Source organism: Heterocephalus glaber, unplaced genomic scaffold (genome assembly GCF_053883595.1).
Source record: "Heterocephalus glaber isolate CG9 unplaced genomic scaffold, H.glaber_assembly_v1.0 deba00001472, whole genome shotgun sequence".
Taxonomy (NCBI): domain Eukaryota; kingdom Metazoa; phylum Chordata; class Mammalia; order Rodentia; family Bathyergidae; genus Heterocephalus; species Heterocephalus glaber.
The window spans coordinates 35,122,190-35,142,873 of record NW_028258315.1 but is presented as its reverse complement, the minus strand read 5'-3'; positions in this window follow the sequence as shown (position 1 = coordinate 35,142,873).

Sequence of the window (20,684 nt, the reverse complement as noted above, 5' to 3'; positions counted from 1 at the left end):
TTATGAAAGCCTAGTTTTGGGGGTATTTGGGTGGTGGCTCCAATTACTATGTGCCAGGCACTGTTTTAATTGCTCCACAATTTTTTTTCCCAGTAGTAGGAATTAAACCTAGGGATGCTCTATCACTGAGCTACATAACCAGCCCTTTCTCTTTTTATTATTTTTATTTTGACACAGGCTCTCCCTAAGTAAGTTTCCCAGGCTAGGCTCAACCTTGTGATCTTCCCACCTTCTGAGTAGCTGGGATTACAGGTATGTGCACCACTATGCCCAGCTAAGATACGACAATTTTTAATGACATTATTATGGCTTTTCTCATTTAAGATTAATATAGATATTGACTGATTTTTTTAATTATAAAGAAAAGAGATTTATTTTTACTGATACTTCTGGTCCAAGGTTAAGGCCCCATATCTGGCAATGGCCTTGCTGGCAGTGGTAGTGGAGGGTATCACATGGCAAGAGACAGTGGTGTGTGTGTGTGTGTATTTTAAAAACATTCCGGTTAAAACCTTAAAAATGAAACAATCCACGTTAAAAATTTATTTTGCAGGGCCAGGAATTTAGCTCAGTGGTTCCGGCGCCTGCCTCATAAGAGCAAGGTCCCAATTTCAGTCCCCAGTACAAAAAAAAAAAATTATTTCTCAGAATAGTAATTGGTTGACCCAGAAGGAAGTTCCCCACCTCCATCCCAGGCTCCTAGGGCAGAGAAGCTCAGGCAGTCCCAGCACTCGGAAGGAAGCTCCCCCACCGCCATCCCAAGCTCCTAGGGCAGAGAAGCTGAGCCAGTCCCAGAACCCAGAAGGAAGCTCCCCTGTTGCCATCCCAAGCTCCTAGGGCAGAGAAGGTGAGCTGCGTGGGTGCCAGAAGCAGCCCCCCTCCGTGAAAATGAGAAAATACATAAACAAGCCTCAAACACAGAGTTCCAGATCACCTACAGCAACCCCAAAGGGAAATGAGATGGAACAATCTGATACTCAACCACCTGGACTCTCTGAACTGGCAACAAAAGAGGATCTGGGAAAAATGAAATCAGAAATAATCACTCAGATAACAGCAAAGATTTTGCTCATGGTGCAAGACATGATTAATAAATCTAGAGAGGACACAGATAAAAAAATAGAGGATCTGAGGAACATGATGGAATCCCAACATAGGAAACAAATGGAATCCATAAAACAGATACAAACAGATTTCCAAGAGATTAAAAACTCCATCAAAAGTCTGCTCAGCAGAATGAACCAATGTGAGGATAGAATTTCACATATAGAAGAAAAGATTGCAATTAGTGAGGAGGAAAAGAAAAATTGCTTTAAAATTGTAAGGGAACATGAGAAATCAATCCAGCAGCTGCTAGACAATGCAAAGAAGAATAACATAAGACTGATTGGAGTCAATGAAGAAAAGGAGAGAGCGCAGATGACATAAAAAACTGTTCACAGAAGTGATGGCAGAAAACCTCCCAAGGAGGGGGAAAGAACTTGACATACAGATAAGTGAGGCATATAGGACTCCAGCTAGCCTTAATCAAAGAAACTCTACACATAGGCATATAATAGTTAGGATTCCAGAAATCCAACTGAAGAATAAAGTTCTACAAGCAGTGAGAGAAAAGAAACAAATCACATACAAAGGAAAGCCCATCAGAATCACAGCAGACTTCTCATTCCAAACTCTCAACAAGGCAAGAAGAGCTTGGAGTGATGTATTTCAAGCCCTAAAGGAAAACAGCCTCCAACCCAGATTGATGTACCCTGCAAAACTATCTTTCAAAATGGATGGAGAAATAAGATACTTTCATGATAAAGAGCACCTCAGGAACTTCATGAATACCAAACCGGCACTCCAAAAAATTTTAGACAATACCCTAGGAAAAGACAATGAGGATCACAACCCCAGGAAACCCAGCATAATGAATCCATTGGGCATGACAAATTAAACGCAAAGGAGGAGAATCCAACAAAAAGAAAAAGTCTTGACAAGGCTTTTAAAACTTTTAACTTCATCTCCCTAATGAGTGTATAATTCAATCTTATTATTGTACTGATTAGTATTTTTCTGATTCTAGAGTTGCACACCATTCCTTGTGGTATACTGGCTATTTATCATCTTCTTATGTCTACTTTTTAATTGGGTTGTCTATTAATGAGCTCTAAGAATTCTTTATATATTCTGGTCATAGGTTATATGCATTGTAAATATGGTCTGTTTAAGGACTACTTTTAATTTTAATGATGTCATTTAAAGTTCTAAATTTTGATGGAATCTCATTTATCAATTTTTTTCTTTTATACATCATGTTTTTTGTATCCTAGGTAGTTCTTGCCTACCCTGAATTCATAAATATTTTCCCTTATAATTTCTTCTTAAAGTTTTATACTTTTAGGCTTTCTTATTTAGGTTCATAGATCCCTTTAAGTTATTTTCATGTATGGAAAAAAAGGGTTGAGGCTAATTTTTTATATATGGATACTAGGTGTTCTAGTGCTGTTTGCTGAAAACACTATCTCTTCCTCAGCTCTTGAATTGAGTTTATAGTCTATAAAATGCTAATGTTAAATAATCTTTCAAAACTCAGTGGACCATATATGTGTGGTTCTATTTCTAGATTCTCTGTTTTAATCAAATGATCTATTTGTCTTTCCTTACACCAACACTGCCTTGATTACTGTAGCTTTAGAAGAAGTCTTAAAATTAGGTACTAAACGTCTTCCAACACTGTTTTTGTTTTTGTTTTTAACTTTTCTAGGTCCTTTGTACTCCTACATAACTTTTCAATTTCAATATCCAATTCTTCATTTATAGCAAGTATACACAGACCTGAATTTTTATATATACCTTGTGTTTTCTAATCCTGCTAAATTCAAGTACAAGTTCGAGGGGCTCCTAGAGATTTCTTAGTATTTTCTCTGTAGATGATCATTTCATCTACATATAGAGATTTTGCTTCTACCTTGCCAGTCCTATCCTAGTTGTATCATTTTATTGCCAGACTATTTTGGTGGGGCCTAGGTTTCAAAGTTTAATGGATAAATAAAGAGTAAGCATATCTGCCCTTGTTCCACACCTTAAGGAGAAAGCATTGTATCTTCTCCATTCACATAAGGCATTCTTGCTGGAAGTATGGAGTACATGTCTTTGATCTGTTGAGAAGGTTCTGTTCTACTTCTAGTCTCCTGATAGCTTTTACCATGAACAGTTGTAGAATTTAGTCCAATACTTTTTCTCCAACTAGTGACAGGATCACATGGCTTTCTCCTTTCCTCTGTTAAAATGATGACTTTTGGGGATGGATCTTCCAATGCTGAACCAACACTGCCATCCCTATAACAAAACCACTTTCTACATCCTGCCAGATCTGACTTCTAAGAGTTTGTTTTGTTAAACAAATTTCTATCTATGTTCATACTTTTTTCTTCTATTATCTTTATCCAGTTTTAGGATTAGCAAAATGTTGAGTTCCTAAAATGAGGGGAGAAGTGTTCCTTCTTTTTTCTTCTTTAATTGTTTGATATAATTTATCAGTTAAAATGTTTATGAGTCTGCTGTTGTCAAATAGGTAAGTTTTCAAGCTAGGAATATACTTTCTTCAATAGGTGCTATTCAAATTTTATATTTCCTCCAGAGTTAGTTTCATTAATTTGTCTTCCAAGGTACTTCTTAGAAGTTGTCAAATTTATTTCAAAAAAGATTTTTGTAATATTCTTTCTATATCCTTTTAAATTCTGTAAAATCTGTGGTAATGTCTCCTAGATCTTGATATTGTAATTTTAAAAATGTATAACTGATATTGTGTAACAGGAAGAAAAGGTCTAAAAGAGCAGGGGAATTGGGAGGGGTAGGAGAAGGAAAAAAAGGGAAAGGAAAAAATATGAGAAGAGGAGAAAAATGGAAACAGGGTCTTTGCAAATAGGGAAGGGTGGATGGGGTGAAGGGAGGGCAAGGGAAGGGGAAAAAAAATAAGAACCAAGAGACTCATGTAATGGTACAAGATCTCAGTGATGAATGTAACTGTATTTTATACCTAAAATGTACCAATAAAGTTAATGGGGGAAAAAAAACCAGAAAAAAAAGAAGAATAATGGGTTGCTTCAGTCTTATCCCCTAATAGCATGGCTTACCTCCAGTTTAGATACGTATCAGGAGATTTGTGGTTTGAGGAGAACTTACAACTCAAGTTCACTAACAACAGTAGGCATCTACCACTCAAACCCTTGAGGAGGAGGGATTGGCCACCTGGGAGGTCTTTGTTCAAAAAAGGACAATCTAGCAGTAGTGCTGCACTGGACTATCATGACTGTTGACTTGTTAAACTATTAGGCTGTCGTAATATTGACATCTATTGCATTACCTGGTCCAGACTCTAAGGTTAATCAGTACCAATAGAATGAATGGATATATTCAACTACATATGTACAGCAACTACTATGTGTTATTGCTTTACAGTTTTTTAAAAAATTTAACCCTGATAACAACCCTACATTGTGGGTACTATTATAGTCTCGTTTTTACAAATGAGAAAATTGAGGCATAGAGCACTCGCATAACCTGCCTAACATCACACAACTCATCAGAAGCAGAAGCAGAATTCAGAACAGATCAGGCTGACTCCATTTAAGGACTAGGACTCAATAACCCTGGAAATAGGCTGCACCTCCAAGTGACTTGGAAGCTTTTAGTGACCCTGTGTCCCCTTGATAGCTGTCTGGAGTGACTGGACAGAAGCTTCCCTCCACCAGAAAACAGCCAGTGTCTGGATGTCAAACACGGTCTTGAACAAGTGCCTAACGAACACTCAGGCTGCCGAGGCCCAGAAACAGAGCAGTGCCTGCTGACCATAAGCAGGCTCATGGCCACACCAGCAATTTGCTGGAGGGACACAGAGGGTAGAGGGACAGAATGAAACCAGAGTATCCAGCCATAGTCCCCTCAGAAATGGCACCCTGGAAAGAGACCTTGAAGATCCACCAGGCAGAGTTCACTGTGGTTGGTGCTTAGCATTCTACAGAACCTGAGGCCACACTGATGCACCAACGATGGTGGATCTTAGATTAAATTTCTATTGGTCATAAATGATTCCTGATCAAATAATGTCCCCCATGCTAACAATGTTCTCTCATCAAACTCCCACTTCCTGGGTGAAGATGCCAGGAAAATATCCAATGGAGTGAGGAAAGGTACTTTCTTAGGTGGCACAAACCCATTACAGACAGATCTCTTCCAGGCACAGATTCAAAAAGCAGGTGAAGAAGACAGCTAGAGCTCTAAAATGAGCAAGAGAAGGTTAAACTGCAATGAGATTGTGGGTGGTGCTAGGAACCTTTGAAAACCATTGAAAGAAAGCAGCCACCATGCAGGACAGAGTAGAGCTGCTCCTTTGGATAGTGCTAAAGCTCCTTCCTGTACAGCCCTCCTAATTCAGATTTTAACGTTTCATCCTCTGAGTCAAGTTGGTGGCCAGACTCAACAAAAGTGTCCAGGGGCCCTGGAAGCTGGTTACTGAGTCAAGGCAAATCATCCTAGCAGGACCTACGCTGGAGCTTGTCTCCTGAGCTCCCAGCTCCTAAAAATGTCCACTGTCAGCTGAATGTCCCCAACAATTGTTGTGGATCTTTTAAAATCACATTTAAGGGCTGGGGATTTAGCTCAGTGGTTCCACCACCTGCCTTGCAAGCGCAAGGTCCCAAGTTTGGTCCCCAGTACCAAAAAAAAAAAAATTAAAATCACATTTAAAAAAAAGAATGAGAATTATAATGTGATCATTTAAAATCAGAAATTTTGATAGATACTTGTCAATATTTGAGAAAAAACATAGTAATTTTTTATAAACATAACACTTTATTTAAAGATAAGGATTTTCAGTAATTATCTCTAAATCCTGGAGTCACATTCACTGTGACTTTCTTCTGGAAATTTGTGTAAATCCATATTTCCTTTGAGAGTAAGTGGTTCTTATAAATGGCTTTATGGGAAAATCCTTTATTTTATTCTTAACACTTATTAAGCTATTAGCTGTCTTTCTTGTATCACCAAGCAGGAAAATGAGAAGAATTTAATCCTGAAAATATGACTAAGTCCATTTATCATCACAAATGAGGAATCAGGGAGTCATGAAAGGGGTGAAGACATTAAAGACTATTAAAACAAACAGAGCTAAAAAAAAAAACAATAACTAACAGAGCTATTATGTCACTTGGAGCATCATCTCAGGCAAACAATGAACTCTGTACATGTTATTTGGGTTCTGAGATTATCCTGTAGATGGCTCAGAGCAGGATGCTGGCAGTAAGTGTGGGAGAGACGTTGGGATCCTGGATACCCTTAGAGGTTTGGCTGAGGACTGGACTGGGGTATTGGAAAGAAAGAAATTAAGGATGCTCTATGGATTTGACCTGAGCACCTGGGAGACAACTCTGCAATGAACTGAAACGATCAGCAGGCACTGGTTTAAAGAAAAGCAGCCAGGGCTGAGTCTTGTCTCTGATAAGCATGAGAAGCATGTTTAACATCCAGGTAGAGAGGGCAGGTTGAATATAAAAGTCGGATTCAGTGAAAAGGTCAGGCAGGAAAATAAAAATGTGGGTGTCAACCATGTACTGATGGCATTTCAAAGTATGAGATCAGATAAGGTGATGTAGAGAGGAGAGAGAGGGAAGGGAACAGAAGGAGCAGTGAGGGAAAGAGGTGGACTCAGACCCCCAGGCTCAGTCCTAAGATCCCCTCCCTGCTCCACTTGCCTCTGCTGTCAAGGCCAGGCCTCTGAGATTTTCTTCCCCAGTGCTCAGGAGCCTGCCCAAGGCTGGCATCTGGCCTTACCCCTAGCCTGCTTGGCTGGACTTCTGTGACCACCTCGGCCTATAGCCTGGCCCCCAGGGGTCTGGCTTCTGGCTGCTTCCCCTGTGAGGTGTCAGGACTATACAGCTGCCCATCTGATGTTGAGCAGCTTGTGGTCTCCACCTCACCACTGAATGCCATTTGCACCTCATGGAACAGACCTGTAGTGACATCCTGGCTACCAAATCCTGTTGGCACTTTTGGACCAACATGGCTCTGTGGTGCTTCTCTCCTGCCTCAGGCTTGTGTGCAAAGACAGCCTCCTGGTTCTTGGGCTCAGGAGTCATTTAGCACCATCAATGTGACAGGAGCTTTGCACATCCCAATGTCATCTTCTGTCTCTAAAAATTAGATCTGTTTTCAAGATTTGGGTCTAAGAATGAACCCAACTATCTATCTATCTATCTATCTATCTATTTATTTATTTGGGTTTTTTTTTTTGAGAGAGAGTGTCTCACTATGTAGTTGAGGCTGGCCTTAAACTCACAGTGATCCTCCTGCTTCAGCCTCCCAAGTGCAGGGATTACATTCATGTACCACCACACCCAGATCCCAACTATTATTTACGATAGTGGGAAGGAAGAGACAGGAAATAATCTGATTGAGCACTTGGTGAACACCAACACATTACTATACATTTTTCTAATCTTACATAATGCAATTTGCACAAAATCTTATGCAGTGTTTTATTCCTACTTAACAGATGAGGAAATTGGGATTCACCAAGGCTGAGCAATTTTTATAATGACCCTGCTAGTAAATTTCTGAACTCAGAGTTAAATCCAGGCCTGACTGGCTCCCTGGTCCATACGTACATTGATAAGTAATAATGATAGTACAACAACCACTTATGAAATCCTTTATCCCATCAGGCACAGTGTATAGACTTTCCCTCTATTCTCTCATTTAATCTTCATGTCAATCCTATTATTATTCATTTCACAAATGAGGGGATTGTGGCACAGAAATTAAGTAACTTGCTTAGGATTCTTCATTTAATAAGTGCCAAAACAAGAGTTTAAACCCAGAAGGCCCGACTCTAGTGACACCTATTAAATATAATCTCCATTATTTAATGCTTACATATACATATATGAATATCTTCTGTCCCATTCCAAAAGAAATATTAGACAAAATTTAGAAAGTATACTCTATAATAAAATGAGGAATATTAGAACACCAACAGTAAAATAAGAAAGAGTATGAGGCCTGTTAAAGAAGAAGTTAGGCAATCGTTATGGCTTGTGTTTAGATGTCAGCCCAAAGCCTCCTACTTTCTCAGAGGTGGCTGAATCTAGAGTGTGTGACTAATTCATGGTGGGGCTAGGCCTGAGGGCACTAGGATTAAGGGCATGAGTGATACCCACCCTTAGTAGTCTGAGTAAGATAAAAGGGACAGAAAGACACTGTTAAGGTCTCCTGTTGATTTTGCTGTCTTCCACTGCAAGGAACTGTTGCCCCTCTGCCACCCTGTCTTGGAGCCAGCCAATTATGGACTGAAACCTCTACAAACTCTGAGCCAAATAAACCTTTCCCCTTTTAATTTTGAGTGTCAGGTATTTTGTCTCAGTAATGAGAAAAAAGTACAAGACAGCAATGATACTTGTTAAGGCATGATAAAGCAGCCTTTATTCAGGACCGTTGTGATTGGTGGGGGGATTGCTGCAATGGGGTCTTGTGCTGGGGAAGAGAGAATGGGCTCAATTTTGAATACAGCATGAGCAAGAGGGGATTTATAACTGGGGGTCAGTGAATGGAAAATTACTAAGAGCAGCAGTAAGGGGGAGTCTGGCTAAACTGACTTAACAGTCCTCGCTGAAGGCAGGACTGGTGATCAGACATCAGCTGAGGGTGATGGAGGATGAAGAGACCTGATCAGATATCCATGACTGATTTAGTAGGGCTCTTGGCCAAACCTAGACTTTACAAGGAAGTGCGCAGATGGATTTAGGAGAATATCAGGAGCCTAACTAGAGTTTAGCCAAGCAAGGAATCTTTGTCAGGCCAGTGAAAAGTAATGCCAGAAACTCATACTGGGAAGTGTTACTGACTTTCCAAAGGAGGGTCATGAAGAATGAAAACTATGTCAAAGAAGTTTGTGTAACTGAAACACACTATAACACTTTCTGATCCATCTCCAGTTACTCACGATTGTTTAATTATTCAATAAGCAGAAGAACCTGCAAAACCTCCTTGGTGCTGAGGAGACTTCAGGTCAAAGGCAGAGGCTATGAAAGGTTGAAAAAATCTACCTCTCTAGAGGCCAACAACCCTCCTAAGGGTCTGAACTGTCTCACCTGGGGTCAAAGTCTAGGAAATAAACAACGGACTTGAAAGGGCTTATTACATCCACTGTACTTTGTTCAACAGAAGTGGGAAATAGATAACTTCTCATGCTATCCATTTTTTATCCAAATTTGTGCAAATTTCCAATGCTTCAAATATACATCAGTCAGTTCTTAGGCAAGGGAACCAACTCCAGGTGATGGAAGTAGACGAAGAATTTAGTGAGGAGAGAGTTGGCCTCAGGTCTGGGATGCTGCACACCTAACGCTAAAGGAGACACTTAGTGAAGCTCACACTCTGTGTACAGTACAAACCACCCAGCCCCAAGTCCATGTATGCCCACTGGGTCCACCGCCTAGCTTAGATATAACCCCCTATGCTGGATGTCTCATTTTAAATTGCCAACTCCTGGGGCCAGGGATTTAGTTCAGTGGTTCCAGCGCCTGCCTCAAAAGTGAAAGATCCCGAGTTCGATCCCCAGTACCAAAAATAAAAAAAAGTAAATTTCCAATTCCTGTCTCAAATTTTGCTCAAAATTTCTGGCCACACCCTGGTGTTGGGCTTGTGCTCTAGTTGTAAGAAAGGCCAAGGAAGAAAGTACCTGGCCTTTGTGCTATAAAGGAGTCATGTTTTGCCCTCTACTGAGACCCACAGGACCCAACATCAGGCGAGGGAAGTGGAGAATGTCTCTGGGCAAAGGGAATGTGGCAAACACCAGAAAGAGGAAAGAATCAGGGAAACCTAAATTTAATGATTCTTGATTGATATTAAGAGGCATTAAATGGCTTAATTGGGGCTAGGATGTGGCTCAGGGGCAGAGTACATGTTTAGCATGTGAAATCTTAGGTTCAATTCCTCACACAAAACAAAATAACCTAATTATGTGCATTGTGGCATAACTCCTATCTCTAAGATCTGTGAGTACAATACATTTTGTTTTCCTGAGCCTGTCCTGTACCTCCTCTTGAATCTGCAGCTGACTTACTATACTAAAGAAGGCAGAACACCCTTATTCTTGACATATGATCAGTGCCCTAAACCATGTCCCCTTTGGATGGCCACATTTTTTGCTGAGCCCTTTTAAATTGAGGGAACCTGAACTCTAAACTGTCTCTCTCTGGTCCTGGGCAGCTACAGAAATAGCTACTAAGCTCTTTGGCTTTCCAGTTGTGGGTTTCTGCTGGGGTCCTTGGATTCTCACCCTGTTATACATTCATAGTTCAGGAGCAGCTAAGAAAATGAGCCATGTTTTTTGCACAACTTTAAAATATTTCATTTTGTGTGTCCCATCCTTATGGGATTTTTTTTCTTCCATTTCTAACTACTCTGGCAGCTTTAAACTCAATTTTTTTCTATTTATCTCAGTAAAATTACCACATTGGGTATGAACTCTATCCTCACACACCCTTGGTGAATAGGGAATTATTCTCAGGAGCAAAGTCAGACAAATGTGCCTAAGCTAACTTCACCCAGTATGTCAGTTAGCTTCCTGTTACTATAACAAAACACCTGAGATAGTCAACTTATGAGAAGGAAAAGTTATTTTAGCTCATGGTATCAAAGGTCTATGGTTAGTTGGGCCAGTGCTTTGGGCCTATGACAAGGCAGTACATAAAGGCAGGAGCATGAAACAGAGGGAGCTTCTCACTTAATGATGCCCAGGGAAATGGAAAGATAGGAAGGGCCCAGGATCCTAAATGCCCTTTAATGGCACACACCCAATGAGAGACTTCTACCAGGGCCTACCTCTTAGAAGTTCCACCACTTCCCAATAGTGCTATGTGCCAGGGAACTAAGGCTTCAGTACATGGGCCTTGAGGGGACAGCTATCTAAACCATAGCACTTGGTTTGCTTCTCTTATTTCAAGGACCTGGCCTTCCAGTTTCTGTTTTTGTGTGATCTCTGATGCCTTCAAACTGTTATTTTAAATATTTAACACAGAGTTTATCATTGTTATTAGCAGGAGAGTTAGTCTAATAAAAGCAACAAATTATTCATCAGATTTTCTCAATGTGGAAGTACATTCAGATCATGGGATGATATGTAATCAAAATCGGAAATCCTAAATAATTGATAAAAAATTATTTGTCCACTATGTTACAAAATAATTCTTGTCATGTCTATGTCCTATTATCCCTAATTATAGAATATAAAGTTATGTTAGTTGATACACTCTATACCTGAAGAGCATTAAATCAGAGTAATTTCCTCCTCCTTTACCTCTTTCCTCTCCTTGTGTTTAACATCTGTGGCATTACAAGTCCTTAATAACAAATCACTTCAGTGACAAAAATAATTTTTATGAGCATGTCAGAAAAAAGAATGAAAAGTTCCTTTCCATATTTTCATATTTGAACAAAATGGAATTCTTTGTTTCCCTGAAGTGAAAAATAATTAAAATTAAACAACAGATTTCTGCTCTGAAAGCCTATCCAAATAATTCTTTTCAAAGGCTGTATCTGGGCTTGAATACTTGCCAAAAGAACTGGGCATGACACACTGCCTGGGCAGCTCAATGTGCATGTGTGTGCTAATGCCACTTTAATTGGCTTTTGCAAATACTGGCAATTTTAGCTCACACACAGCAAAGTGATTGCAGGACAATCAAGCCAAGAGCAACACTTGGAGCCCTAACATATCCTGTCATAAAACTTTCAGCTTGGCTTGGGAGTGATATTTGCAACATTTCCACTCTTTCTTCTCAATCCTTATCATCGCTTTCCTTTGCTACTAATCCCTGCAGTTGTACTTCCAGTACGTACTTCAAATTTCTCCTCTTTGGACGCTCAGTCTAGTTTTATAGTTAGTATAAAAATGAAAGAAAACACATTTCTTAGAGACCAAGCAAGGGAAAACCATTTCCCCCCAACTTTGAGAACAATCAAGGCTGACACATCTCTCTTTGTCCCTTTTTGAAAATGAGTTCAGTCACCCATTCTTGGAGCCAGAGTAAAATAAACACTTCAGTTGTTAATCAGTGCAAGTGTTATTATTCGGAATGCCCAGTGATTGGTTTCAAAGGCTCCTGTGCAAATATTTACAAGCTACTTAGATCTGCAGTCCCACTCCCACTTGTGAGCCAGTGTGATGTTTCTATAAATCATCAGGATCCCAGTACTGGAAATGGTGCAAGAGATCACTTAATCCAGTTTCTACCACCTAGCTTGGGACTTTCCCTTAAGACACCCTGAAAAGAGTATATCAAGTTTCTTTCCTGTGATGGGAACTCATGGCTTCTCAAAGCAGTCCATCCTATCCCCAGGTAGAATCAATGGTTACAAATTTCTTTCTTGTACTAAGTAAAGTCTTCCTTCTAGAACTTACTACTTGTTGATCTTTCATATTTCCTTGAGTTATACAAATGTATGTAGTGTGATTAAAATATATAATGAATGTTAAAATTTTAAAAATGTATTACAATAAAAGATATATTGCCAATAATTCCCCTCTTTTTATTACAATAAAAGAGACATTGCCGCCAATAGCACCCCCATCATCCTTGCCACTTCCCGAAGCACTTCCGGAAGTCCTCTTTCAGGAGTGTCTTTATGAGGTGTGACCAAAAGTATGCTGAGTGCTATGTCCCAAGTGCCATTCAGTGGAAAGGCAGGCTCATCCAACAGCATAGTGTGTCCTCATCCACCTTATTCAGTGGATCTGGAACTACGTGACTTTTAGCTCTTCCCCAAAGTCAAAATGACCACGATAGGTAAACATTTCAGGCATTGATGCAGTTACAACAGCACAACTAAAGAAACTCACAAAAGAGAACTTCCAGAACTACTTTTCAGAAAGTGTCAAGAATTCTGAGACTAGTGTGTTTGAAGTGAAAGGGAGTATTTTGAGGGGAATTAATACAATGTGCCTTTTACTGTAATAAATCTTTTTAGTGTAAGTATTCACTGTATTTTTAGATCACACCTCATATTTTGCAAGAAATTATCAGCCTTTCAGCTATCTTACATTCATATCTGAACCCTCTCTGGGCAATGTTGGTGGCAATATTCAATCTCAGTCATTATCAGGTTTTTAGTCACTTCCCTATTACCCCAGAACAATTGGAAGGTCCCAGTAGCTCATGCAGGGTCAAAGATTCAGGGAATGTTCCTGAATCCTCTATCAATGAATCCATGCTTGTTACACCCAAATGCTCAGGGCCCTGAGGCAATACATTAAGGCATGGTAAAGTCGCTGGGCAATTGGACCTGACCTGTCAATCATGAAGACCTGTCAATCACAGAGATTCAGGACATATGCACAGAACAGTTTTCAAGCCCTTCATCTCATACCAATCAGAGAATGCTGTCTTCAATTCTTCTGGCACAAGAATAAGCGGGTTTTAGATAGGACAGCATGGATTTGATGTCTGAAAGAATATATAAAGAGAGTGACCATTAACTTCACTGCCACTGCCCTCTTGTTCTTGCAGTGGCCACTCTGTGTGTAGGGTACATCTTCTCTTTCCTTCAGAGCACTTTTTCTCCTTGAGCACTTCTTTTTCTCTTTCTTTTCCTCTTCTTTTGTTTTAAGTAGATGTTAAACTTTCACATTTATCGATTGTCCCATCCAGTTCTTTGAACAGGACAGCAAGAACCTGGAAAGGACCACTGGCCACCACACTGCCCAACAACAGCCTCTTGAACTTCCACATCCCATCTGGGGCTGTTTGGGGATGCAGGCCACTGACACTCCCTCAGACATCCCTCTGAATGGGGACCAGGTTGCTGCTAATCTTGAGGCAGGCCACCTTAATTTCATTCTCTTATTCCAGAATATGTTTTTTTCTCATTTTTTCTTAAAAGTATCACTCTTCTCTCTATCCTACCTCTTGAAACCACTTATTCAATTTCTTCTGAGCTTTTACAGAAATCAGAAAGAGCCCTTGTTCTCTAGCTTTCCCACACACAACTCCACCAATAGAATTCAGTGTCTGACGTTAACTGGAAATGGGCTTGATGGAAGGAAAGACAAGGAAAGTAAATGTAGGAAGACCAAATACAAATTATAACTGCCATGTCTAGTAAAAAGGAATAATTTTCTTATTCTCCTTCTAAATATTAAAAAATAATCATATTTTTTCTGTCCAGTATGGAAATTAGGCCTATTTTCTTTCATTATTCCTCATGAAACATAGTTTCCAGGTTTTTTTAACCTTTCTCAACCTACTATTATTTGTACAACTCTCTCTCTCAAAATATATATAGTATTAAGACCCAAGATGTGGTCTGACCTAAGCAAGAAATCTTAGGGTTAACAGGATAATTGTTGTTTGGGGAAATACACAAGAAAGCTAAAGATAATATCAGTTTTCTTCCCAGATACATCATATCATTGGCACACATTGAATTTGTAGTCAAAATAGAACTGTATAGTCTCTCTCTCTAGAACTTTCTCAAAGATGTGTGTTCCTTGTTGGCACAAGAAGGAACTCACTTCCACTGCTACTACAAATTCTGAGAGAACATGTCATTTTTGTCCATTGTTTCTATCACTTCATTTCATCAGCCAAGTTCTTTGTGGTTCAAAGAAATTTTAACTTTTTGTTAATAATCAACAAAGCAAGTGAAATTATAGATGCTTATCTCTGGGGAGAATCAGATTTACAGCAGCCAACCAAGAATCAAAATCTCCATCTTCAGTGATTTGTCTTTGTCTTTTCTTGATTAGAAGAAATCTCATTAAAAATCTTTTTTTGTGTCTATAGTTAAGATGCTTACATGGGGTAAAAGCATATCAATTTAGGCTAATTGGAGGAAAGGACAATGGAATTAGTGAAAAATCAAGCACATTTAGTACTGAAATTATGCTAATACAGAAAAACATTAAATAGAAAAACATTCCTTGGAAACTATCTCTCAGAATTATTTTAATTATCACACAAATTATTTATATGGTGCATCTATATGTTTGACCTCAATTTGCTCTTCAGCACTACTTGCTTAGTAAGCCTTTTTATTAGATCAAAAGTATGCTACAACTTGAGCCCAGTATGATTATTACAAATTACAAATTACCAGGTTCCAACTTAATGAGGTTTTCAAGCCAAAAGGATTATGGAGTCTCAGAAACAGAAGGAAACTTAGGGAGTATTGAACCCAATTTTCTACCCATTTCTAGAAGCCTCTGCTTGCATAATTCCTGAGCCAGAGACACGTATATGAAGACATAACACAATTCATTTAAAAATTGCTCTAGAACAGAAAAGTGCATATCAAGGAAAAAAAAAACAAATCTCAAATTACAAGTTCTACACTTTAAAGAGAGGCATGATTTAAAACAAATAAAGGTAAATCTTAATTTGGTAAAACTGTTCAAAACAAAGTGCATAATACTTGAACTGACAGGCCCTTCAATGTACAAAGAAAGTAAAATAAATATTCTCATTACCCTAGGGAGTCATGTTAACAATTGTTACCATTCTCTTTGTTTTGCTTTTTTTTTTTTCCTTGTGCTGCTGGCGATGGAACTCAGACTCCTGTGCATGCTAGACAAGTGCTCTACCACCAAGTTACATCCCTCCCTCGCTCTCAATTCTTAACATTTTTTTTTTTTTTTTTTGGTACCAGGGATTGAACTCTGGTCCTTGCACTTGCGCAGCAGGCAGCGAAACCACTAAGCTAAATCCCCAGCCCCACAATTCTTAACATTCTTAATGAGCACCAAGCTGATTCTAGCTGATGAAATGGATATTTCCACCAAAGAGAGCTGTGGAAAGAGAACCATCTGACTTAACAATACTCCACAAAAATTCAGCCAAGAAATTTAGATGAAGCAAAAAGCAGTTGCACAGAATATCCTAGAAGGGTCCCAAAAGATGTTGCTGTGGTCTTGTTGAAGTCACCATCTGACAGAGCTTGACACATCACTTTTTTCCTTGATTTTTGAAGACAGGATCTCACTATGTAGCCCAGGCTGGCCTTGAACTCACGAGCCTTCTGCTTCAGCCTCCTGAGTGCTGGGATTACAGGTGTATGCCACCGCACTCATCTTGACTGATCTTGTTGGGCCCAGGCCATCAATCAGGTGACTATACCGGCATTCTTTTTTTTTTTTTTTTTTTTGGTGCTGGGGATCGAACTCGGGACCTTGCGCTTGCGAGGCAGATGCCGGAACCACTGAGCTAAATCCCCAGCCCTATACCAGCATTCTTGACCATCTGTGGGCCCAACAGAGCAAAGCCATAGAAAACAGTAAAGAGAATGGGAGAAGGACAGGAAAAGGAGGCATGGAAGGGGCAGAGGCGATAGACACAAGAAAAGAAGAGATGGCCACACAATGGACCAGGGCTAGGAGCAAGGCAGCAGCTGCATAAGGTACCACAGACACCTGCCTGGCAGGACAGCAGCCTAACACCATATCGAAAGCCCAGATACCAGTAGAAGACCAGAAGAATTGGGCTAAACCCCCTTTGGCTACCTTGGGCAAATAACTTCATTTCCCACTATACCCATTACTTGAATTGGAAGATAAATGTCATATTTCTATACTGATACATAATTTATAAAGGGTTTGGTAGGGATTATCTAAAATAATCTGTATAAGAACACATTAACACAGTGCCTAGTACATAGTAAGCATTCAGAAATTGCTCTTTATTATTTTGAACACAGACTGTAGGCCATTTCTGAACCAGCACCAAGACATTTGTCACAGGAGATACTGACGGGAATGCTTGCTTCGGTTATGTAAGGACCATCAACACGCACAGAATTTCAAGTCTTCTCGACCTTCCTCTTATTGCTCCCCAGTGGCAATGCAAAATTACATTTCTTTTTCTTTTTACTTTAAATTTTGTTCTAGAGTCACATATGCACATTTGTTCCATGCTTACTATGACAAATGCTTTGTTTTGATAATAAAATATTTCTAAAAGAGACCATATATTTAGAAGTGTAAATGGTATGACATAGTCCAAGGATTTTAATTAATCTAATTCTGTAGATGTAGGTATAAAAAGTTAGGATGGGTTTTCCATACCCCGATCACCCCTCTCTGCTTCTCAGAGGCCACTTCTTTCAACTTTTTAAAGTTATTTTTTGAGGAGAGAAGGGTAAGGATAAATTTAACTTTACTGCCTCTAAATAAATGCTTACAATGCTTCCTCTTGGTCTTTTTGTTTTAGACATTATCCACTGACTTTCATCTTGAATAATGGGGTTTTAACTAATTATTGCTGGCTGCTGCTCACAACCAAATGCACACATGTGATCATTTGTATCTAAATGTCCCCCAAAGCCTCATGAAGTCATAGGTGAAGCTTTTCAGAGGTGGCTGGATCTGGTGTATGTGCTGCTGGGATCAAGGATGTGATTCTAGGATTGATTCACTGGTGCTAGGATTAAGGGTGTGAGTGCTATCCACCCTAAGGGTAGCCTGGATAAGATGCAAGGGACAGAAAGAGCTGCTGTGTTCATTGCTTGTTGCTAGTCACTTGCTTGCTACTTTTGTTGTCTTCTGCCTGCCATGAACTGTTTCTCCTCTGTGATTCCCCTCCGCTCATGCCATCCTGCCTTAGAGCTAACTGATTATGGACTGAAACCTCTACAAACTGTGAGCTGAAATAAACTTTTCCTACCTTAACTTTGGGTGTCGGGTATTTCGTCTCAACAAGAAAAAGTATCTAAGACAACATGTGCATACACACATGGCCACTCACAAGCACCTCCCCTCTCTCTCTCTCTCTCACACACACACACACACACACACACATCCAGTCATCATAATTTCAACACTATTATAAATATTTAGTTGTTTGACTTATATCTATGTAAATACTACATGTTTGTTAAACTATGATTTTTCTGTACCCTTCCCCCCAAAGTGAATGAATGCCATTTTCTTTCAGTTGTTTAACTTATGTCCCTCTTGTAAATCCACCTCGAAACTCTCTCCCATGAACATCCCCCTCCTCTCAGTGTGCGCAGTCTCATCAGATATCCTGCCGATTTCATCTCCTTGGTGTTGATCTGAAGCCCTGCCTTCCTGCTCCAATCTGTACTGGTTTTTCTGGGCCCACCGTAGTAATCAGGGATTTTTTTTCCCTCTCTCTCTTGTGTTAGATTCTTTCTTTCTTGAATTCACTGTCTTTTTTTTTTCTTATGAACACTTTCTCCATGAACTTCCCATGAAATGGATGTGAGAAGTGAATCTTGGGGACTCTTCCACCTTCTTAGATAGTTTGGCTAAGGAAAGAACTTTGGATGGAAATGAAATCTATGTAAATAGGGAAGGGTGGAGGGGGTGAAGGGTGCACAGTTAATGGGGGAAAAAATAAGAACTAAGATACATCATGTTCAGGTACAAGCACCCAATGATAAATGTAAATGTATTGTATACCTAAAATGTACCAATAAAAGAGCTAAAAAAAAAAAAAAAGAACTTTGGATGGAAAATTTGTCTACAGAGTATCTTTAAGTTGGACTGCTTTTGAGTACTTTGATGGGACTGCTTTGAGTATTCTGATTTCTTTTGGCGGGGGGGGGTACTGGGAATTGAACTCAGGACCTTGTGGTTAAGAGGCAGGTAACCCACTGAGCTAAATCCCCGGCCCCTGTGATTTCTAATTCTGTCTGTCACTGAGCTTTTCCTCTCCGGAAGTTCCCAGGATCATCACTTTACCTGAGTCCTGAAGTTGTATGATGCCACACCTTGCTGTGAATCTTGCACATTTTTCATTCAGACTGGGACTCCTGTTCCGGTTAAATATTTACCTACTAACTGTACTAGTGTATTTTTATTCTTTCATTTTTTATCTGGCTTTTGGTTTAGATTCTGAGAGACTTTTTAAATACTTTTACCTTCCAGCCTTTCTATTAAGGTTGGGATTTACATGATTATAGAATATTTTAAAAGCTTTTTTCTCCTTATGCTCCTTCTATTATTTCTTGTTTCATGGGTGCAAAGTCTACTTTTTTCTCTCTCTAGGGATGTAAATTCTAGTGCTATTATTCCTTGAAGTTTTCCTGCTTTGTGCCTATTTCCTCTGAGTGGCTTTCTGTCTTTTTTGGTGTCTGAATTCAGCACTGGGTGCTTTCCTCAAAAGTCTGATGGATTGGGATTGTTCTCTAATCAAATGAGGCCACTAACAGGCTAATTGGTGGCTCTGTGCATGGTCTTACTATGGCGCAATCTGCGGGGAGGCTTCATCAGGGACTCCTCTGTTAAGGTCTTCTGGGCGTTTCTCATGGAATCTCTAATGAGATTCTTCAAAGGAAAGTGTTTCAACACTTTTGCTACTTAAAAGAGAAGGGCTTCTGGGTGCAGCAGCAGCACATACCTATAGTCCCAGCTACTTGGGAAACTGAGGTAAGAGGATTGCCTCAGCCCGGGAGTTCAAGGCTAGCCTGGGCAACAGAGTGAGACTGTCTCCAAAAAAAAAAAAAAAAAAAAAAAAAAGAACAAAAAAGAAAGGATTCATGGTGGACTCATTATTTTAATTTCTCCCTCAGTAACATTGTTTGAAAACGTAGACAGGAATTTAAGTGGTATGACCATTTACTGTAATACGAAATGCTTAGTGGATTAGTAAAGCACAGTTCTAGTTGTGTGTGTTTCAGAGATGGTTGGCATGTAGGCCAGCAAACTGAGGGAGGAAGACACTCTGACCAGTAGACTTGCAGCTTAGATGGAATAAAAAGGAAAGAAGAAGGATATCGATGCCTGGTTTTGAAGAGCTCTAGTCTGCTTGAGTGGGTGTGTCTTTTGTTACCATTGCTCTTTGATATCACCCCCCAGTTTCTTCAACCTTTGTGCAGACTCACACCAGTGACCCTCTAGAAAGCTTCCAGACCTTTGACCATGGACCGGTGCTGCTCTCTTGATCCCTCTCGTTCTGACGCTTCCAAATTCTTAAGCTGAGCAGCTACCGAGTCCTCCTGCTCTCTAGTATGTAGGTGGCCATTGTGGATTCTCCTGCCTCTGATCCTGTAAGCCTACCTAATAAATCTCCTGATGTAATTATACATATATTTTTTATTGATTCTGTTCTTCCAGAGAACCTTAAACAGTATGAGTGGTATAGTGACTCCAATACATAGTTTTTTTTCTTTGTTCCTATCTGAAATGTCTCAAAAATGATAATAGAGTCAAATAAAATAGAGAAAGAGAAAAAGGAAAAGAAAGAAAGGAGAATGTGGCATGGTCTTTGAGGACACAGGCAATGAAAGAGGAAGTAAGAGCAGGAATAATTTGCACACCAGGAACCTAAGGAATAAGCGGTGACTGATGCATCCACAAAGCGAAGCTGAACTCTATCAGGAGCCAGCAGGAAGCATATCGGCACTGTGGAACTGTCCAGAGGGTGGAGTGGATGGTATCAGGGCCTATGGAAAAAGAGGTGAGGGCAGGACTGACAAGATAGGCTCATTGGAAACTTGATAAGAAGCCCTTTCTGCTACCTCTCACAAGAATGCAGCCTGGAGAAGGTTTTATCTCTGGGCTGGGCTCAAAAAGGCCTCTTCTGAAATGGTTGAAGTGGGGGGTACCCCACCCTCTTTTCCTTCCTATTTGTATTAGTCATTTCTGGGGTTTTTTGGTGGAAATCAGTTGATGATTCTGAAAAACT